The sequence below is a fragment of the Rattus norvegicus genome, chromosome 9 (genome assembly GCF_021556685.1).
Source record: "Rattus norvegicus strain SHRSP/BbbUtx chromosome 9, alternate assembly SHRSP_T2T, whole genome shotgun sequence".
Classification (NCBI taxonomy): Eukaryota; Metazoa; Chordata; class Mammalia; order Rodentia; family Muridae; genus Rattus; species Rattus norvegicus.
The window spans coordinates 89,835,673-89,858,884 of NC_141542.1; the positions used below are offsets into that span (position 1 = coordinate 89,835,673).

Sequence of the window (23,212 nt, forward strand, 5' to 3'; positions counted from 1 at the left end):
AACAAATGGATGGACTGGAAGATGTGGCTGTCCTAGGAAGAAAAGGGACCTCTCCCAGGATAAAAAGGCACCAAAGACAAAAACAAGTCAGAATGGGAGAGTTGCTATGTCTATGGGAAGTTTAGTGCTACATATTATGTACATAGTCATTGGATCGAAGAGGTTGAGAGTGTGCTATATCTGGATGGTGGAAGAAAGTGGGGAACAAAAAAAATCAGAAAAAGAGTGAAGGTGAAGGGGGACATTAAAGTAAGGTTCATCTGGGAGAGATGCTATCCTCTAACTCCAGTGTTGCATTATTGCAGAAAAAAACCTCAAGAATGTCTTTTAAGGATATGAAATGATAAAGAAGTCTTTGGGTCATTGGAAGTTCCATGTTTCTGCCAAGGTGAGGAAGATGGGAACGGGGAGGACCCATCAGAGCACACAGCTGCTGACTGTAGCCTCCACCTGCCATAGGAAGATGTCGGAGATGCTCATTAGAGGCCAGAGAAACGCCGAGCAGGTTGAAGAAGTAAACTGCCTAGTCCAAGAGAGGCCAATGGAAAGAATCCAAAAATAGAAGCAGAGGATCCAGTTCCAGCAGGAGGAGCATGAGGGAGACAGATGAAGTGGGGAGCACAAACCCCTTGGGGAAGTGGGTTGAACTTAGGCCAGCAGGGTGGTGGAAAATAGCTTCTGGTGCCAGGAGAAAAATGAATTGAGTGAGAGGCCATGGGAGGGTGGGGGAGGAGGGCATAGGGCAGGCCCCGCAGGAATTGGAGACACAGAGTGAGAGATGATGATTATTCCAGATGTCCAAGATCCATTCTTTTGATTTTGTACTGGCTGGATATGAGTCTGGTTGGGAGCTGAGAGTGGCTATGGGGAACACAGAGGATGCTGGGAGGGTGAGTGTCAGGACGCTCGGTGTCACAGGTCAACATGAATGATAGCAATGTCTCTCCTTCATGCGTGTCTCAAAACTGAGTTTCTTATGTTTGCAGTCTTCAGAGAATAGACTGTGCTCTGGGAAAAGGTAGGACTCAAAGAACATGGCAGCAGGGGCCTCTGCACAGCCTCCTGAAGGAGTGCTCCATCTATCTCATGACCCTGGGAAGTGCCAGATCTGTGGCAAGGGTTGGCTAGTGACCAGAGCTTTCTGGATTCATGAAGTTCTCCCCACTCCTGGTCCTGTTCCTTCTCAGCTATCGTACTTGGTGACTGTGCCCAGGAAGGATGTACAGAAAGTTCTCTACAGAGCTCTAAACCCCTCTCATTGTCCTCTAGCACTTCCAGGAAATGAAGGAGGAAATAAAGAAGAGAGGGTGACCACCTTCCAAGCAAAGAAACATCTTCAGCTCTGACACAATTGCAGGGCTACAATCGTTCTCTGGCTTCTTAAGGCCCTATTTGGCAGCTTGTTCTAGATTATAATGACTCCCCACCTTGATATTCCAGAGCCTAACCTTAGTTTGTCTCAGGGAAGTTTGTTTTTCACTTGACCTTTGTTTGTACTGTCTCTTATTCTTTGGTAAAGGTTAAAATTTTTATGAAAAGAATTCAATATTCCTGTTTACATATCTGAGATGGGAGACACTGCAGTAGTGGCCTTAGAAGCTGCTAGCAGGGCTCTCAGATGTCACTCGCGAGATGACCTAAGACTAAAGGATCCAGAGGAGAATCTGAGCTCCTCTCCTTTTCGCCTGTCCTCCTTCTGACTCCCTGCTTCTTTCTGATTCCTTCCACAGCTCCCTTAAGATGTTTGCATAGCATACAATCCTCCGATTTAAATTACATGGCGTGATAGCTTTTAGTACATTTGCAGACCTGTGTCACACTTCACTTTAGTTTATTCTTATTGTCTTCAGTAAAACCCACCACAGTTCTTAGCCATCATTCTTGTGGTGAATAGGAATAGTTCCCATAGGCTTGTGTATTTGAATGCTTGGTTGTTATGGAGTGGCATTACTTGACAGATTAGGAGGTATGGCCTTGTGGGAGGAACTGTGTCACTGGGAGTGGGCTTTGGGATTCCAAATACTCAAGCCAGGTGCACTTTCTCTCTCTCTCTCTCTCTCTCTCTCTCTCTCTCTCTCTCTCTCTCTCTCTCTCTCTCCTTGCTGCCTTTGGATCCAGATACAGGACTCTCAGCTACTCTCCAGCACCATGTCTGCCTGTGTGCTGCCATGTTTCCCGCCATGGTGACAGTGGATTAAACCTCTGAACTGTAAGCCAGCCCCAATTAAAGGCTTTTCTTTGAGTTGCCATGGTCATGGTGTCTCTTCACAGCAATAGAACATTGACTAAGACGATTCTTCATTCTTCCATATCCCCGCACACCCTAGTGGACAAAGTAATCCCAGGCTCTAACTGGGATGCTATGCACTTGTGTTATGCATTAGAGTTTATGATGCTCTTTCCTTCATTCATTTTTAAGTCTGATATTTTCAAAACACATCCAAATAAGTAAGACAGGTAGATTTGATGAATTAGGTAAATAAAAGGAAATAGATAGATAGATAGATAGATAGATAGATAGATGGATAGATAGATAGATAGAGCATGATAAAGGTGCAAGAGTTGAAACTACATTTGGAGAAAGTGGAGTGAAACATAGACTGCTTTAATCAAGACTTATGAGCTGATAGAATGTATTGCTAAAAGTAGCAGTAGGATTTCCTCTTCTTAGAAGGAGGAGGGGAAGGAGGAGGAGATGCTGGAGGAGGAAGGAGAAGAGGAGGAAGAGGAGGAGGAGAATGAGAAGAAAGTGGTACCGATGATAAAACAGAGTTTTCTAGTGGTGTTGTGTTGAAGGGGTGGTTATACTGTGGGACAGGAGCAAAGATAAAGTTCAGTGTCTCCCAGGATGAGGATTCAAAGTTAGGTAGTGATGCCTGCCACTCACACTTGCATGAAGATTTTCTCCAAAGAAGAACCTTACTGTTTGGTGCTCTTATTTGAAGAAGCCATGTCTTCCCCCCCCCCCCAGCTGTGGGCATAACCTTCTAGGGAGTATTTTAGAAACTGAAGAAGCCAATACACAATTCTTGCTCTTTAATCCAATTCATCGCTCATCAGTGTGTTCTGGTTATGTGCTGCTGTATGTGACTTGCCTTACAGTGGCTTGAACCATTCTGTAACACTGACGTTTCTAGTTTTCTGTGTTGACTGAATTCAGCTGGGTGGAACTCTCCTGAACCCCCTCATGATGTTGCAGTAAGACACTAGCTAGTGCTACAGTCTTCTGAAGGATCACGTGAGCTGATCACCAGAATAATGCAGGCACATGGTTGCTCTCGGTGCAGATTATTGCCTGGAGCTCAGCTTGCCTGTCTTCAACTGGCTTAATCCAAGCAGTGTTATGGCTGTTGTCTACTTTGTCTAGCATCTTCCTGGGGACAGATAGAAATTTGAGCTCCCCTAGGATCCTATGTCTTCCTTTGTAGGACTCAGGATGTCTGTGCAGGATTCCAAGAGGCCAAGTTACAAGCTATCAGAGGGTTAGACCCATACTCTCTTTCTGTGTCAAAGCTGTACTACTCAGATTCAAAGAGAAAGAACATAGATCTTAGTTGTACTTTTCTCAAAATGTTCACTTCTATGGCTGAGTACCTGAGAAAAAGTACCTTATGATGAGAAGGGTTTTTTTTGTTTTTGGTTCTAGTCTGTTATGGTGAGGAAGGGCAGGAAGTGGTTGGTCACATTGTTTCTGCAGTTAACAAGTAGAAAGAGATGAATGCTTGCGCTCAGTTTGACTTCTCTTTTTATTCAGTCTGGGATACCAGGGTGGGATGGTAATGGTCACATTCAAAGTAGGTCTTCTCTCCTTAGTTAAACCTCCCTGAAAGCAACCTCACAGACACCTAGAGAGCTGTGTTTCCCAAGTGGTTCCAAATCCAGCCAAATTGACAGTGAAGATTACTCATTACAATGGTTTTTAATGGAAATAGCAATGGAAAATTAGTGATCTAATTCATCATGTAATCTTCCATGGAGTAGAGTAAGTTAAAGAGGTATGGAAGAGTTAGAAAAGAAAAATGTTTCCAGCCATATTGGTGTTTGGCAAGAACAATAAAGTTAAAAAATCTAGAACAGTTAAAACAGTTGAGTCAAATGAACTACATTTTAGAATAGTTCTCTCTCTCTCTCCCTTTCTTTCTTTCCTTCTCTCTCTCTCTCTCTCTCTCTCTCTCTCTCTCTCTCTCTTTCTTTCTTTCCTTCCTTACTTACCAAACAGACATTTATAAAGGCATCATAAATGTTAGGTACTCATATTTAAAAGATCTACTCCTCATAAAGCACTGTAACTTATACCAAAGACTACATAAAAATCACACTACAAAGATGTGATATTGTTGGCATAGGTATCCTGATTCAGCATGGTATCAGGCAAAAAAGGAAAGAAATATTTATCATTAATAATAAAAATAGATGAAAGTTATGAAACACAGTAGCCAAGTTAAATAAGTTTCTTTGGAGGGAATCTTTCTTGTGGGCATATAGTACCTTCATTATACATTATTTGGAAGCAGTGGTGTATGTTCAAGACCCCTGAGTTCAACTGAAATTGCTTAGAGACCTTGAGAAAACAGTGTCTATAATTCATGTTTCTGGACCAGGAATTTTGGACAAGTCCAAAGGACTCCCAGTGGGAAATGAGGTTGCTGTGTTAAAGAAAGCTGCCTGACTATTGCTCAACAAGAATATTATAGGCCCACTCTGAAGAGAAGGCACATCTTGGAGAAGAAATGGGGAGATAGACCACAATAGTAATGGAAGATGGCGTTGTCATGGCTAGGCAATGTCAGAGGCAGTAGAAATAGAGACAAGGGGTTGGCAAGGACTTAGCTAAGCTTAGATTAGCTAGAATCAATTATAAGAGCTGATTTAATTAAAAGCAAGTTAAAAAGAAGCCCAGAACTTTTGGGTAATTTGTCTTTACTTAAAAAAAAAACAATCGAGGGTTGACAAACATGAAGTAGACCTTGGGGAATCCTGTGGAAGAGGGAGAGGAAGGATTGTAGGAGAGGTCATGGACATGAGAAGAAAACCTACAGAATCGGCATCACAGAAACTGAACTATCACACAGGGAACCTGTGAGGGACTGACCGAGATCCTCTGCACACGTTACAATTGTGGAGCTCCGTCTTCATCTACTAACATCAGGAGATGGGGCTGTCTCTGTCTTTATTGCCTGCTTTTGGGACCTTGTCCTCCTACTGGGCTGCCTCACTGAGCCTCAATAGAGAATGTGCCTTATCTTTTTACATCTTGATATGCCAGGACTGGCTGATATTCATGGGAGGCCTCCCCTTCTCTGAAGAGAAACAGAGGAGGAGTGGATGGGGCTGGGGGAAGGGGGAGAAGGACTGACAGCTAAAGGGAGGGAGGGGACTGTGGTTGGGAGGTAAAGTAAATGAATTAATTAATTGAGGACTGAGAATACAGGTCAGTGGTAGAGAGATTGTCTAGCACAATGATACCCTAAGTTCAACTCCCAAAACTGCAGAAACCACTGTGAGTTGAGGATCGGCTAAGGCTTTCTTGGTAGAGTACCTGGCTAGTATGGGTGAATCTCTGGGTTCAAATCTTAGTACTACATAACCCATGTGGTGATGAATGCCTGTGTTCCCAGGACTTAGGAGGTGCAGGCATGAGGACCAAGAACTCAAGGCCATCCTCAGCTTCAGAATGAGTACAAGGTCAATCCAGGCTGTATAAGACCCCATCTCACATGAAATGAAATAAAACGGAAGACAGAAAGGAAAGATGGAAACACCGAACTGAGTTCAGTGTGAAGATTCAGCCATCGTAACACAATGAATCCGCAGAACACTTATAGAGAAGACAATGGCTCCCGGACAGGATGTAGAAGACTAAGTGTCTTTGGTGCTGCTTGCCTTGGGAATCATGCTAAGCAATGGTTCTCAGCCTGTGGGTCACGACCCCTTTGAGAGTCTAAGGACCCTTTCTCAGAAGGTCATGTATCAGATATCCTGCATATCAGATATTTACACTACTATTCATAACAGAAGCAAAATTACAGTCATGAGGTAGCAAGGAAATAATTTTATGTTTGGGATCACCACAGCACGAGGGACCTTTATTAAAGGGTCTCAGCATTAGGAAGGTGGAGGGCCACTGGGCTAGAGTCAAGCTGGAGATTTCTGAGACAATCCTCAGCTCACAGTGGTTTTTGCAGCTCTGGGAACTGAACTCAGGGTCTCATACATGCTATACAAGCCCTCTAGCCCTGAACTGTATTCTCAGCCCTCATCCTCAGCTCTCCTTCCAGAAATGCTGCTTCTCCATCAGAGTGGTTCTCTAGTTCCAATCATGCCTCTGCCTCAGAACCTTGTCACAACCTAAAATACATTCTCTCCTCTTCTTCAGATGCTAGCCACCTGTCAAAGCCTACTTGCACAATGAAATTTCCTGGCCTATCTCAAGTGAGCTCCTAATTTCTGAGTTCGTTCATTCATTTATTAGCTGAATTAATATTCAGACTTACTGATCACAGTTTTTAAAATATCTAGTATTTCTTAAGCACTGGGCATGCAGATTTAAGACACATTCTGGACCCTGAAGGAGTTCGGTCATGAGGACACCTCTGTTGACTCTTGATTCTCACAGGACCCTTTTGGTGAACAGCAGAGGTACTGACTGTTAGCTACGCTCCTGAGTCTTCTTCATATTGTTTCTTTAAATATGCAAAACACGTTCATTAAAGATGGTCCCCAATCCCTTGCCCTCATTCTCTCAGGCTCATGGAGAGCATTTTTTATCACACTAGTTAAAATAAAAAAGACAAGGAAGCACCTGAGCCTTGTGTGCTGGTAGCAACAAGTGAGATGGGCAGAGAATGAACGGGCAGTTCCACCAACGATACGTTCTGCTCGTGAAGCACACCGCTCCGTGCGACCTCTGAAGACCCAGACGGGAGCAAACTCCATTTCAAATCAGTGTGGAAGGCCTCTCAGGATCTCTCTGTGGAGGGTGTCCTTGGGAGACCTGAGAGGACAGGCAAGTTAGCATGTGATGTTGAGCATCCAGTCAGGAGCAAAAGTTCCAGCCCTGCCTCGGCTCACACAGGCATCCTGGGCAGGGAGCGAGGGAGGTTCAGTCTGCGTCTGTTCTGGTGTTGCTGATCGCTACTGGAGAAAGAGATTCCATCTTACCCAGCCCTCTTCGTCTTTCGTTCTGCCCGGTTATGTAAGGTCACCCAGACAGAGAACGTGCTTTGCTGCACACATGGTCCCATCTTAAACACAGTGGACTTGGACTCAGAGAGGGAGTCGCAGCCTTGGCGCTGGCCCTAATGACTTGCATGGCTCCGGGCAATCACTTTTCTTCTGGTTCTTAGTTTTCCTAACTGAAATAGCTTAGTCATTTTGTTTAGTGTGTGTGTGTGTGTGTGTGTGTGTGTGTGTGTGTGTGTGTGTGTGTGTGTGTATAAGACAGAAAGTGGGGGAGGCATACTTGTGCTTTATCACAAAAGTGCCTAAGCTCAGAGATCGGAGATACAGAAACAGGATGGAGTTCCCTGATAAGGCTCAGAGGGAGATACATAGACTTCCCACTTGCTCAAACCCTTCTCTTCCACACCCTCCAACACATACTTTAAAAACCTCGAGAATGGGTAAGCTGCATTTTTTCCTAATTAAGCTTTACAACCACAAATAATTTTAAAAGGCCCACGTCCAAATATATACACGCTGGCAAGCTATATAGATTTACTGCTGCCTATGTGTCTTGACTATAATTTTTTTCGAGAACAAAATAAGCACAGCTATAAGGTTCAATATTTTCTTCCCACACCCCAGTAGATTGTTTTACTCAATGCCTGTGATACACACACCCTGGTTTGGAGAACACTGGCCCCAGGGGTCCCCAGGTTCTTTCCAGCCATGTTGTTCTAGGTGCCTAGAACAGAGAAATGGTGATCACTGTTCACAGAAGCAGCAAGTATTTTGTTTGGGAAAGTGAAAATATCAAGGTCACTTCAGGGGAAGGGAAATACGGCTCTGTCAAGTCAAGGCCGGTTGTACTTCTCAGTGGGCCGGACACATTCTGCTGGCTCAAAGATCTATCTGGAGTTCACAGGCTCTGACACTTAGGTAGTCACTCTAGCTTCTGGTAAGGATTACTTTCTTCTAGTCATGAACTAGAAGTAGCCCCAGACCAGGCTGTGCTGAGGGTTTACTTTTCTTTTCTAGAAAAAAAATTCTTGTAAACAAACATGCAAACTGTCTTAGTCATTTAAGAAGAGTTTTATGAGGAGTGGGGACCTTAGGGGGTGTGTGCAAACTCTCTTCATCATTTAAGAAGAATTTTGTAAGGGGGTGTATTTTAGCCTCTTCTTTCTCCTTAGTCCTCCAGTAAGTGACTGTTTTGTTGAAGAAAGGTCGCTTTCTTTGGGAGGACCACAGGGCTCAAGGGAGTGGTGGCTGAAACCCAGTCCCCAGTCCCCACTCATAATTCACTTGAGAGATATGCAAAGCTGTCAGGACTGCCAAAGGCCTGCTTGCCAAGGCGGGCTCCTCTCCAATGCACTTCTATATTTATGAGAAACCGAAATAAAACACAGCGCTAAAAGACAGGCACAGACACACAGTCAGGCAATCCCCAAGAGCATGCCTAACAAAAGGCAAAAGACTCGGGACAGGCCATCAGGAGGTCAGCAGAACAAAATGGTGGCTTCGTGGCTCCGGGGACCCTGATCTTGGCCCAGCCTGAAATCTATCTTTGGACAAAGTCTGGAGAAGTCTTATTACCCCTGTGTCAGTGTGGCCAACTGAGAAGATTCCCATCACCAGCTGAGTTCCCTAACGTTGCCATGGCAAAGCCTCACAAATCCAGTGGCTCACACAGGCTCCATAGCTTTCTCATGGTCCTGGAGGCTCAAAGTCTGAAGTCGAGGTGTCAGCAAGGCGGTGGTGCTCCCTCTAAAGGCTGAAGTTAGGGGCTCCTCCTTGGTTCTCCAGGCTCTTCATGGTGGCCGGCATCCTTGGTGTTCCCTGGATCAGAGCTACATCATTTCTGTCGACTGTGACCTTTCCCCTCAACCTTTCTTCTTGTGCATCTGTTTTTGCCTAAACCCTCCCCCTTGACTCGTCCTCCCCATCTCTCCTTTCCCTTTTATGTATGTGTGTGTGTGTGGCGGGGGAGGCACTTTCATGTAGCCCAGGCTGTCTCTACACTTGCTATGTAGACAAGGATAGTCTTGGACTTCTTGATCCTCCTTCCTCTACCTCCCAAGTGCTGTAATTACAATCCATTCTATCGTTGACTCCCATTTATGTGGCGATGGGGATTGAAAACAAGGCTTCTGGCCTAGAGATTTGCTTGCTCCGAAAGATTCTCAATCCCTCCAGCTTACTTTTTTTTTTTTTTTAAATAAGGATATCAGTTATGTTGACGTTAGGGCCCAACCTAATCCAGTATGACATAATCTTAAGTTAGTTACATCTACAGAGACCCTGTTTATCACTGAAGTCACTTTCCTAAGTTCTGAGTGGACATACACTTTGGAACAGAACAGGGAGCATATTTAACCTAATGTGGTCCTTAAATATACTTTCCCCAGGAAAGAAAGAGAAATAATGCCTCTTTATAACTTTTAATAATAATAAGCTATTTATTCTTCTTATTGCATGTGTGCATGCATTTCTGCTGGCTCGAAGTTTTTGCTTCCTTAAGTTCATAATAGCCATTGTGAAGCTTCTGAGGAGGGGCTGTGGCAAATGGGAAGGCAGATGGCCTTGAGGTTTCTCTTTAACTCTCTCCATGGGCCGACCTCTTGCAAGTCCGAGAGCTTAAGCCCTTTCTCTGTATTCCTGAGGTGTAGAGATCGCTCAGCACTTTCCGAAGGCTGCAAGGAGGGATCCACAACTCATGTCTAAGGTGGGCAGGAGAAGGTTCAGATCTCGAATGTGACTTGGTCATATCAAAGCCTGAACTGAGCAGAGTCAGTTGAGTGGGTCCGGGACATCTGGTCTGAATTTAGCTTTGAAGATCAACTTCAAGGCTTGGGCTTGGGGCTACTTTACTTTGCTTAGTTTTTAAAGAGACATCTGACTTCCTTTATCTACACATCTATAAATCTGACTTCATCCTTTGTCTGTGTCTGCCCTCTCTTTGTCCATGTTGTTTCTCTTGCCTGATGGTCACTTGTCCTAACACTTAGTTTCTAACCATTAGAAAAATAAATCCGTTCTTTCTGTCATGCCTCCTGGCCAGTCTGCTCAGTTGCTAGTGGAGAGGAATTCAGCTTCCCTCATGGGCACGCTGACTCACATGCTCACCCTAGGTGAAGCTTTGCAGTCTCCATTGTTCACACTGACAGAGATGGAGATGAGAAAGAGGAGATTTGAAAAGTGTAGAGGGCGGGAGTGCAGGGGAAAAAATCAGAAAAAAAAAAGTGAGGAAGTGACTGACCCCAGCCAAAACCAACAGATGAAAACCTGGGGATGAAACCTGGAAGGGCCACAGAAAACCCAGTGGGCAGCTTGGGGCTGCATCGAATCGGCGTGCAGTGAATATAATGCAGAACAATTTGGAGATATTGGGAGCAAAGAAATCCACACGGGGACCCGGCCAAGGGGACAGGGAGGAGGAAACTGGATGGAGGGGAGAGATAGCTGGTAGTAAGTTCTGTGGTCTGAAATTGACACTGTAAACTTTTCTGACCCTGTATAGTGTTTAATATCTGAATGTCTGCCCTGGAGAAAGTCCCAGAACACTCCCACGTCCTGGTCTACATATCCCTTGCTTCTTAGCTCCATGTTCCTGGGCTAGGGAATAAGGATTCATTTTGTCTTTCGAATTTGTGTAAGAGAAACAGGTCAAAGATCTCTTTCTTGTCTTTGTGTGTGTGTGTAACCCTCAGGAAGAGGCAGGTGTCCATGTGCTGTCCCTACCCGTGTTGGAGGGCCCTCCGTCATTCATAGCTAGTCTTGAATCAGCAACGATAAGAGTAAACCTTGGAAGGCCATGTTCTTGGAAGGCTGCAATACTCTCGTCAGAACTCCATTCTCTTCCGTCCCCAGCTCCATAGCCCCATACTCTGGTCTCTTTCATTTCAATAAAACTTGGGGTCCCCCTCTCCCTTTCCTCTGGCCGCACTAAGCAGAAACCATTTGGTAGCTGATAATCCACCCTTCTAGGGCTTGGCTTCCGTTGTCTGCATCTCTAGGTGGTTGACAGAGAAGGAGACCTCAATTTGGGAACTCCTAGATAATTTATGTTTTCACCAAATAAGTGGATCTGTAGTGATTAGGGAATCTAGCTAGCCAAGGGACAGGTGGTGACAGAGAGCTATGTAGGCCAAACCAGTCAGGCTTGACAATGTGTCATCAGGATTATTCTTGAAGATTCCTAAAGAGACAAACATTCTGCAGACCGGTTACTTTAAGTGTTTTGACTAAAGAAATAGCATTTGGCTCCAATTTTAGAGACAAGCTGGTCCTCTGGGCTTATTGAAGTATGTTCTGTCAGTCTGAGTTTGGGATCACGTGGAGTCAAACAATAACATGGCCAAATCTGATGTTAAGGCTAGTGGGTCTGAGCCAGACTGAAAGAAACGCAGAAGTCCACTCTACTTCAATCTATAGCACACAGTCACATTGCAGGCGGGGCGCAGTTAAGATGTGTGCGAGTTAGACACAGTGCCAGGCTCTCATCTGTCTATCCAGTGTCTTACCAAGTGTGCAGCAGGAAGGAAGGAGTAGGACCATCTCCTGAGCATCCCCTGCAAAACCAGGGAGGGCTGAGACGAGCCGACCTCTGCCCCAAGCAGATGGACAGCAAGGCAGACAGAAAATCTCACCGAGTTTAATGATTTAACCATCAAACTGGATTTCTCTCAATCTTGGGTTTCCCAAACGAGGCACCGGTGTTCTCTTACAGCCCCTGGTTAGTGGACAATACCCCCTCCTCAACAGAGAAAACTGGGTGGGGCCAACACTGGGTGCCATGGAAGGGAAGGTGAGAGGCAGCTGGGCAAACAGAGTCCCCATTGTTCCTCACCACCAGAGCTGCAGCCTGGGACAGTGCCTTCCCCAGAGTGTATCTGACAAGCACATCTTGCCTCTTGCTCTGTTTACACAGGTGCCTTCTCTCCCTAGGGGAGTCGGAGCTCTGCAAACACGTGTGACCACATGCTGCCGGCCATAAGATGGATGCTCACATCTGCAGGCTGACTTGGGAGGAGAAACTGAGGCCCTGAGAAGCAAAGGAAGGCTTTCGGGCTGAAAGAACCAATAATGGATGCCGGAAGGGCAGGCAGGTGCTGGTGCTCCCCACTGGCCTCTGACTACCAGGCTCCCTTTCTCTTGCCAGCCTTGTTCTTCAGAGGGTTCTTTAGGCTCTTCCAGCAGGACTCCTATTCACCTTGAGGTGAAAACCCAGTTCCCCGTCTTCTGGGGAAAGGGGACTTGGCTGCTCCTCCAGCTCAGCTCACCTGTTAGCACAGTCCTAATAGCAGAGGTGCAGGGAGGAGAGCCCAGTAATCAGGGCAGCTTTGTCTCATACATATAAAGTGCCCCTTGGCCCTGGTAATAGTCAATCCCATTCATAGAAGGCCCCAATAACTCTTGAAAAACAAACCAAGGAAGTCAGAAGATGAAAACGAGTCTGGGCACGTTTTTCTTTGTCCTTTCTTTTTTCAGTTTCTCTGAGTTGAAGAAGCTTGAGCTTAAATGCCCCAGATTCTCCCAGCAGATAAATCGAAAGCAAACAAAAGAGACTGAGAAGACACACTGAAGGTTCTCAAAAGTATGGTATTCAGAAATGCCCACCTCTCAGTAAAACTACAGAAAGGTGTAAAGAGGCAGGCGCTGTGACTCTAAGAGGTCAGCCTTCTGAGAGGTTGCAAAGACGGGAGACGGAGATAGAAGGGTCTGAATCTTCACCCCGGTATTGACTGTGCTCCACATAATCTATTAAGTCGTGTGCTTATTCTGTGTCTCTCCTCAAACTGGGTTTATTTTAGGTTACTTTACTTACGTTTTACTTTTATGACAAAAGTGTCCGAGCGTCAGTTTTCCAGAGGTGGAACAGCTGGATCTTTTAGGATGCAGCTCCTCCGTGGGTCACTTATTTTCCTGATGATGAACCACGTCTGGGCTTGTCAGCTGTGACCAAACTGTTTGATGGAGGAATGTTTAGGGATGAGTTGCTCTATGTCTATGGTTTCTGAGGGTTCAGTTTATGACACCCTGGTTCCATGGGCTTGGGCAGAACATCATGGTGGCAGAAGTATTAGAAAGGGAGTTCACTTATCTTATGACAGAGGAAGCTGAGAGACAGGATGGGATCAGAAGCACGATATCCCAAGGTTCACCCCCAGTAAGCTACTACCTCCAGCTAAGTTCCATCTCCTAAGGTTTCTAGAACCTCACAAAACAGCATCACCAGCAAAGAGCTTTGCTGAGGCATAAGAAACGCTGGGAGAGACTTCATATTTAAACTGCAGGGATAGGATCCTAAATCTAAAGGCTAACCCCTGACTATGTTCCACAAGTGGCATGAAGGAGCTTGGAGGAAACATGGCCTGCGTTTTATTCCTTCAAGCAGGTGAATTACCTCAGTAGACATTGTTGTGCTTTGCATGAACTGAATCATACCTTCAGACCCGTTCCTCCCACCCCCGCCCATAGTGTTGGGGGAAGCGGGGTTGTAATTGATCCAAAAGCCTTGCCTGCTTAAGGGAGTTCATAGTATTTTCCACCAAAGCAAGGCTGCCTCTTGCCTTTTGAGTCCCTTAGGAGCTGTCACTACCTGCCTGTCACTAAGCAGAGCTGTAACTTTCCTCTGCTTCACAGGGGACAGTCACAGGTACTGCCTGTGATGTGACTCTGACTAATATGAATTCTAGGAACTACCTCTTCCAAGTAATGATGTGCTGCTGGTCCTAGCACGTTCATCAGGGACTCAAATATTGTCCCAGTGTCTCTAAGTGCCTGCCTGTGGACCGCTGTCTGGGTGTGTGTGTGTGTGTGTGTGTGTGTGTGTGTGTGTGTGCCTGTTTGGAGAAAGACAGTCAGTTGCTAGGCAATGCTTCTCCAACAAGGAGAGTGTGAAAAAAAATAAATAAACAGATGATGGGAATGTGGTCCAAAGCTTGTTATGACAAGAGCACTTGGGTGCAGTTCACTCCCGCTTGATGGGAGTGTCACGGGGATGTCAGAGCTTGCTCAGCTCCCTTATGAGTTCCTTGCCTTTCAGCTCCTCGCCCTCTGTCTTATGTGGTGGGGAAAGCAGAGATGAAATATGGCTCTCTGGAGGGCTGTGCCTTTGTGAAAGGCTATTATAGCTGTAACAAAACTTTTGTAATCTGTAACCATATCCCATTACATCTCCAGGCTCCTTGGGTCTCTTCCCAGCCTTAAGGAAAACACACACACGCCCTTTTCTTCCTTTCCTTCTTGCGTTCTTCCTTGCACCCTTGCTAGTTTCCACTCTTTAAAAGGTCATCCTAGTTGTTCTTTTTACACAGATTTTTCTCCTTAGCATTTGATGGAAATTGGCCCTAGGTCTCCACAAAGGCTGGGTGGTATCTGGGCTATCACTGAACAAGTGGAGGAAACAGGGACTGACCCCAGATGAGTTTACTTGGGTCAGGGGTTGCAGGGGTTGCTTAACCTTTCTTCTGACCAAAAGAACTAGTCTTTCTTGAGCCTAGACTGTCTTCACACCCTATTATTGTCTTCATTCTTGCTTTGGAGGAAATTAATTGGCTTAGAGGTGAAGGAGCTAGTTAAAAATCAGACCTGGGGTCCTGACTCAAGTGTACTAGTTACTAGCTACACATCCTTAGGAAATAACATCCTATCTCTCTGCTTCCTCACATGCATAAAGAGGTTCCTGTTAACTGCCTTGTTGTTTGAGGGTTACGGGATGATCCATGCCAAATGCTGTGGAGAGTACACGGAACATGGTAGGTGTCTTGACAATGGCTGGTTTGGAGGCTTTGATAAAATGGTGCGCTTCAAGGTAGTCTTTAGTTTCACCTGTTCAGAGGGACAGAATTGGGCTCACACATGGCTTGAGAAAAAACAGAAGAGGATTCTGAATTGGGGAGGAAGCCTTTACATAGAAGTTCTGTGAGACGGGAGGAGGGGGAGGAGGAAGAGGAGGAGGAGAAGGGAGAGGAGAGTGGATCCAGATAGTGCTGAGTCTCATATGCTTGTTTTATTGCCTTGAGCTACAGAGCCCAGCCTTGCTCCTTAGAGTCTGAAAAGTCATAGTTGAACCAAATGCCAATAAGGAATCATACTCGTAGGATTATGATGGGAGCTAAATGAAATTTAGTATCAAAAGCCCAGTAGAGAACCTTGCCCACAGCTGCACTCAGCATACTTGTTGAATGAAGGCCAGAGAGAGAGAGAGATGGATTGGTTGCTTTCCATGAATAAGTTACATGAGACTCTTATTTTCTCTTGTTCCCATATCCTTTTTCTTTGCTTTGACTCCCCTAATCCTTTCCTTCTTTCTTCTCTTTCCCTCTTCCCTACATTTCTGAGCTCTAGAATTGTCTTCTTTACCAAACCGTGTCTTCAGCCCTCTTTGCCCAGGTTCAACTTCCTCCTCCACTAGTTAATGTCCATACATTTCAGCCCAAGCAATCTATAAGAGATACTTAAATAAATCGAGTCTGAATGAAAGTCACGCCGTACAGTTAGGCCTGAAGGAAGCTGCCGGTTTTCTGCACAGGGATCTCTAGACTGGCTTCCAGCGACTGTTCTGACCCTAGGTTTAATTCCTCGAGTCTTTCACTAGAGTGTGGTACTCATATGAGAGTGGGTGGAGTTAGTACGCAGTGAGACAATACAGTCACAAAAGCAGATAAAATGAACTCCCCTTCTCAGGACCTTGTGCTATATTAGAGAAAGAGCTGAAGTCATCATGGAATAGCAGCAAATAATTCTGCACTCTTAGCCAAATCTCAGCTGCCAGGCCATACTTGTTTGGCAACTTGATGATGCAGGAAGTAATTGAAGAGAAGAGATCGAAGTTGGACATTTTGTCCTCTTGTACATGTCACAGAGAACATGGGAGGCTACGGGAGAATGTCTTGTGCCCAAATATGCAGCAACACTAAGGGTGTTTGAGTCTCTAAGACACCAGTATAACCATAACTTACTATCCAATCTTGTCTATCAATGCTAGTGAGGATCAGTATAGGAAGGAGAGCGTGGTGCATGGGTAACTCAAAAACCTTTCCTTTTGGATTTAGATTGAAATTTCCTTTTGTACAATCTACAAATTTATCTTAAACATTTTTAATTGCAGTACCAATAAAGTTTTTATTTTCCCGAGAGTTGAGGAGGCTCTAAGGCCAATGGAAACATGGACATAAGGGAGGGCTAAGAATGACCCCATGAAGTCATTTCCCCATTCTCCATTTCTCAGAAAGTTCTGGGCAGATGTGAGGCTAGACCACACACTGCTGGGGTGTCTAAAGAAGATGCTAATTTGTTTTTCAACAAATGATTACATTTCTGGAAAGTCGTCGGGGCAAATAATCTATAGTTTATGGCACAACAGAGACATCGACTCTCCCAGCTCAGTGGGGTAACCTTTCTCATCTCATAACACATCCAAGAAAGCACTTCTCAGACACAGTTGTGGGTGTAACTAAGGGAAATGCTCCTCCCTGATCACATTTCTTTCCTCTCTGGTTGTATTCATATTTCTAGTCTTGACTTATTCTCCCAATGCCCCCCCCCCCATTCTTTCTCATTCTCCCTGGTAAATCTGTTATTCCTTGAGGTATAGAAAATTTGGGAGATAGTATATGTGTGGTTGTGACATATCCTCCCACCCATGTTTAATGTTCAATTGATCCTCTGGTGAAAGTGAGCCCCTTGAGCTTTAAGTAGAACACTAGAACAGAAAGTACTGTCTGGACCATTTGTTCAACTTCCCTAAGTTTTTGTTTCTTTGCTATTCCTATGGCAATAATTCTCTAATATTTTCCACTGTAACCTGATATACATGGTACAGCTCTGGTGCCCCAATTTGTCTCAGAGCTTCTTTTGGCTTTGATGGAACTGGTTCCCTTCTCAGGAATCACCTGGGGTACCCTGCTGTATTTTGGGTTTCAATCCTAGAAATCTTGGATCTATGAACTTTTTCTGTGGTCTTGGGTCAAACATTCTAAGAAGCTATTGTCATGGTGTACTGGCTGTCTATTAGCTACGTACTGTCCTTCTGCTGTCTCTCTCCTCAGCCATCACACTCTGCATCAACCTCTCCGAAAACTCAGAGCCTCAGCTCTTCCTGTTTCTCCCCTATATCAGTTCTGGGGGCTTCTTGCTGCCTCAGCCCTCTGTTTCTCTTTCTGTGCTCTTTTATATCATTGTCCATCATCTCCCAGCCGTAAGCGTCTGCACTGAAGCATTCTGGAAATTGGTACCCATCTTTACAAGCACATGCAGCATGCAACAGTGTTTTTAGGTCAGACGCCCTGGCTTTAATGAGCTTCAACGTTCTTAAGTGCTTCCATTTTGTTTTGGAGTCAAGCCAGTCTGGTTCCTTAGCAGGAGTTCAGGAGTGTCTCTCTGAGGCCTCCCCTGTACTGACAACTACATTCTGAAGCTATTTTTTTAAAACCATTAGAGTGAAATGATAGTAAGAAAGATACTTATACATGAGGTTTAACATACATCACACACTTATCCTTCACAATCACCTTGGTTGCAGGTGCTACCACAGAGAAAGAAACTAACATTAACTGAGTGGCCTAGGGTTGCTCAGAAAGTAGTAAGGCTGGATCTGAGACTATGAAGAGACTGTTTCAGTCAATCTCCATCAGGATATAGGAGCTTCTAAGAGGCAAGTGTCTCCTTATACCTAGTAAGATGGTTAGAATCAATTGTCAACCTGACAAAATTTAAGATCACCAGAGCGACAGGCCTTTGGGCAAGCCTTGCAGGGAAGGAAGTTGGTTATTCTGAGGTGTTAAGTGTTGTGGAGTGGTGTAGCCATTGTGGGTAGCACTGTTCCCTAACTGGGATCTTGGGCTGTATGGTTAGAAAAGGGCACTAAACTCCAGGCTTTCATTCATTGCTTGTTCCTGACTGTAGATGTGGTGTGCTCCAAGCTCCTGATCCCTTGACTTCCCCACAGTGATAGACTGTAACTTGTGACCTAAATAAAGCCCCTTTCCCTCGAGTTGATTTTGTCAGGGTATTATAGCAACAGGCAATAGCAACTATAACCCCTAGACAGAGAACATCCAGTTAGGTACATGGCAAAGAACAGTGACCAGCAAGTCAGAAAACACTCAGTCATCATTTGTCACTCCTTTAAATAAAACTTAAGGAGACACAGGATTCAAGATAGAGTGGTACCATCGAATACCACCAGCTGGATGACCTAGCCGGACAGTTCGAATCATTTTCTCTCCCAGGTCACTTGGCTTCTACTTGGCCCTGTTTTGTGATGAGTTTTCTGACTCTCCAAAGCATGGCGTCACCATCAGCAACACCTCAGATTGTGCTTTGTTTGGCTGCCCTCTCTAAGCTAAGGCCTGCGCAAGAAACAAGGAATGTTTCCGCTGCACTGTCTGGGGAGTGACTGGAGAGAGCCTTTCTCTGGAGCATGTTTGATCTGCACGGGCAGCAAGGACGCTTTCTTTTGGCTCAGCTCGTTTTTAGACACAGTGGAGGGGACACTTTTGGAGCCTCAGACCCTGTGTGTGGTCATGTAGCTTTGCTATGTTCCGTGAACACAGCCCTACTTTAAGTCTCAGCCAGACATCCTGTAATGCGTATGGCATGCTGTCGCAGTGTCTGTGGGATGGAGAGCAAGGTGTGGATGAATCAGCTCAGCTCCAGCTCCTTGACCAGAAGATCAGTTCAAAACACACATCTGGAGCATGGTGGGAACACACATGAGGTCAAGCGCAAGTCTCTGGTAGGATTTTTCAGTTTGGGGCTCATGCCTTGAAGGATGTCATCATATTCTCTAACTCCCAAAGATGGCTGGCTGTCCAATACAAAGAAAGCCCAAGCACATTCTAAACCTAAGCTATGCACACAGATTAGGATATTTTGGCTTCTTGTATTTAGGTGGAATATCATCTATTTCAGAACAGTTCCATAGATGGTGTCTTTGTTTTCTAAAACTTTTTTTTTAATTTTAAAAGTTATGGGTCTCTGTCTCTGTCTCTCTGTCTCTCTGTCTCTGTCTCTGTCTCTCTCTCTGTGTGTGTGTGTGTGTGTGTGTGTGTGTGAGTGCGCGTACAAGTCCATGAGTATAGTTGTCCACGAAGTCCAGAAGAGGGTTTTGGGTCTCCTGGATCGGGATCTCGATCTGGATGCTGAGACTTGAGTTGGTTTAAGTTGTGTTGGCTTTGATGGAGTCTCCATGCTCGCCTATGAAACTTCAAATCAACTGATCAGAGGAAGCTCATTTGAGTTTTAACTGAGATTGAATTCAATGGGCAGATTGCTTGAAAGCTTGTTCATTTCTCTGTTTTTTGGGCAGCTTTGTGCACAATGTATGAAAGTGTTTTGGAAATGGGCTTTAGAGAGAAATTTTCAGAATGAAAAAAAAATTTAATGCCTATTCAAAGGCCATGAATATGCATTTGACATTAAGCATCTGGACGCAGGAATCTCAGGATCTGATTGCTAACCAGATTATTGTCACAAAGAAAAATGTCACTTACTGCTAACTCATTGAATATGATCTATACTCAGAACGTAGAAGCTACATTTGTAAAATATTTAATGTTTAAATGTTTTATTGATTCTTGGTGAGTTTTACATCATGCACCCCAGCCTTGTTCATCTCCCCATCCCTTCATATCCAACCTTTGCCCTGTGACCTCACCCCCCAACTAAATAACACACACACACACACACACACACACACACACACACACACACACACACACAAATAGCAGCAAAAAAAGCATAGAAAGTATCTCATTGTGGAAACTGTAGTATGTCACAGCATGTCTCAAAGCGTATCCCTCTGTCCACACGTCTTCATTTGCAAATGTTCATTGCAATGAGTCACTGTTCTGATTCAAGTTCTCTGGCTTCTGTGATACTATCATTATTGGATCCTCATAGGAACTCTTCTCAGTTATCCTGTGTCATAGAGTTCTGACTGACCTTTTCATGTGCCCTAATGTGATTTTGGGGTGGTCCATCTCAGAGTCACGTATCTGGGCCTCAGTGGTAGGAGAGCTGGTCAGCCTGCTGGCTCTCCCTTATCCAGACCACTAGGGCAAACACTTCAGCACTTCTCTGACTTGGCCACTCAAGGCCACCATCAAAAGGAGCCTCCAGGCTGGCTCACCATGCCTTTGCTCTCAGGGCCAGCTACACTGGGTTGCCCGGGTGAGGTGCAAGGTTGCTTTCCAGTACTATAACCAGTGATGGGACAGGGCTACCTCTCTTGATTTCAAGCCCTTGGGGGCTGCTTTCTGCAGATGGCTAAGAACAAGGTGAGGAGCATCATCCATACCACCTCACAGCAGAGAAGTGGCAGGGAAATATTTAATTTTAATAGAAATCTGTGAGTTGGCCTTCTCCACCCTGCTCTGCAAATGGGGAAACTGAGGTGTGAAGAGGTTGGGCATTGAACATAGTAGTTAGTGGGAAGGATGCCATTGAAGCCCAGCCCTGTTTACCATGGCTCTTAGAGTTTCCCTTACCTCCATGGTTTCATGTGTACTATTCCAGGAGTACCCTTGGATACTTACTGTTGAAGCTCGGGACAGTACATGTGCTTGGGGAAGAAGGACAGCGGCCTGACCCTCAGCATTCTACCTGCTACTAAAAACCCCTCTCATGCTTTGAAGATCAGAGCTCCGGGGTGGGAGGAAGAAGAAGAAGAAGAAGAAAAAACAAAAAAACCAAAGAAACAAATTCAGAAACAAAGCAAAACAATGTAAAGGCACCCCCTACCCCACCTCGCCCTCGCTCTGTTGTAACAGGTTCACGAATGACATCATTCTTCTGTCTGCTGAAGGATGCTTCTGAACACCCTGACAGAGTTTTGAGCCAGTTCAGAACTGCCTAGGGTTTGCACCAGGACAACAAGTGTGCTTTTCCATGGGACTTCCAACTCCCTTGGGGCTGCAGAGCCTCCAGCCTGAATCTGAAAGCTCGGTCCCCCTGGGTTCATCAAAGGTGCTGAATCTCAGTCCGGGCTGATGTATGGTGCTTTAGATTGTCCATTTACCCCATAAAGGTTCAGTTCCCATGTTGGCCAGTCACGGGATGCCTTCTCAGCTCCAGTGAACTCCTGTGTCTCACGGGCAGTTCCTCCTGGATCCTCTCTTCTGCCTTTTCCTCATCAGCCTCACCCTTGGCAGGCTCCCTGTGAAATTCAGCCTCCATCTTCTCTCTCCCTCAGAAGCTGGAACACGTTCATGCCGAATTCCCGATTTTCTCAACTTTGCCAAAACCCAAAGGCCCACATCCGCCATGTGCCAAAAAGGAGAGGTTGTTTGAAAGAATGCATGAATGACCTTGAACCTTTGCTCCACACCCCAGTGACAGGTTCACTCCTTCCCTGCCACACCCAGCACACAGGCTTCGTGTGGGATCAGGGAATGTTTCCTGGCCTCTTTTCCTTTCCCCTCTCCACCACCCTTCCTCATGAACACTACTCAGTTGTTCCCTCCCTGTTACCTCTCTTATGGAATATTAATCAGAGAGTTGACATCCCAGGGCAGCAAGGGGCTTAGGGAGGACATTCAACCCAGATTCCTGCTTCCTGGCAACAGCCATTCCTGCCTGGGTGAAGGACTCCTTCTTTCAGAAATGTATTTTAGAAATATTAAGAACTCATTAAGGAAAAATTTAGAAATCATTAAGACTCTGTTCCCCCCCCCCCAACCCCGCCTTGGTGTCTTTGAAATGTAATTAAAAAAATGTTTGCTTTCTTAGTATGTCAAAGAAATAGCATCCCTCCCATATTTTTTACAGCACAATTCACAAAATCGGAGATTTGGAATCTACTAGGTATTCAAACGCAGATGAATTAGTGAGGGACATGCCGTGTGTATATACAATGGAATAGCATGCCACCTTAAAGTAGAATGGCATTCGGTCATCGAAAACAATACTCAGATGAGCAGGAGGATGTTATGTTAGCTGGAATAAGTCAGGCATAGAAAGAGACATACTGCATGTTCTCACCTCTGTGTAAAAGTAAATACCAGAATAGTGATTACCAAAGGCTGGGAATACTGTGTGTGCTGGGCATGGGGGATGGAGAGAACCATGCGATTGAATGAAAAAAAAAAAACAGCACTAATCTTCACAGAGTCTAACTACACATGGTAAGTAAATGATGTATTCCAAATGAGCAGAATTTTGGATGCTTTTAACACAAATGAATGACAAATGTTTGAGATGATATTGACAATTGTCTTAATTTGATCCTTTGTTGTAATTTGACTATACATATGTATATCACTGTATATTCATAAACATACATTCCAATTGCAAACTTAAAATGTTTCAAGGAGTCATTGAGATGGTTCAGTAGGTGAAAGCACTTGTTGATACATTTGATGACTCAAGTTCAATCCCAGGACCTACCTGGTTGAAAGCCTCTGCTGACTCTTGCAAGTCGTCCTTTGACCATCATAAGCACGTTGTGGAGTGTATTTGTTCACAGGAAGGAAGGAGGGAAGGAAGGAAGGAAGGAAGGAAGGAAGGAAGGGAGGGAGGAAGGAAGGAAGGAAGGAAGGAAGGAAGGAAGGAAGGAAGGAAGGAAGAAAGGAAGGAGGTGGTGTTCTCTTCTGGCAGATGTTCACCAACAACCCTTTCCCTATGTCAGGCAGAGTTCTTGGGGCACTGGATATGACGATGGGATTTTAGAGGTAAAGACTACAGGCAGCCAGAGGTAGCTCTTCTGTGGAGTATGTGACAGAGCTATAGTCAGATGCCAAGAATGGAGGTTAAACAGGAGTTGTTGCAAATCTATCATGAGGCCTTCTGACATGCAAATGACTCCGTGCTTGTAAATAACACCCTAGTAACTCAGCTCTAAATGCAGGCATCACAGGATGAAATATTTCGGACCCAGAGGTTGATGACTGATTTTGATTTACTGAGTATTGTTTGACTCTAGCTCTGCTGTCCTGAGGGCTAAGCATAGACATGCAAGATTCCTTCCCCTGCCTCCAGGGATCTAAAGGGACAAAAGGGTCATCTTTCTTTGACCTTGGGCTCTTAAGAGAACAGATGCCAAGCC

The 23,212-nt window shown here is 45.0% G+C and overlaps 1 long non-coding RNA gene across 1 annotated transcript; it reads left to right on the plus strand.

Annotated features, from left to right (window-relative positions):
- Positions 1-305: 305 nt before the first annotated feature.
- LOC102548232 (uncharacterized) lies at positions 306-20,956 on the plus strand. The gene is made up of 3 exons (XR_015629640.1): positions 306-388; positions 12,092-12,265; positions 20,686-20,956. It is a non-coding gene; the product is annotated as an uncharacterized LOC102548232 (long non-coding RNA).
- The last annotated feature ends 2,256 nt before the right edge of the window (positions 20,957-23,212 follow it).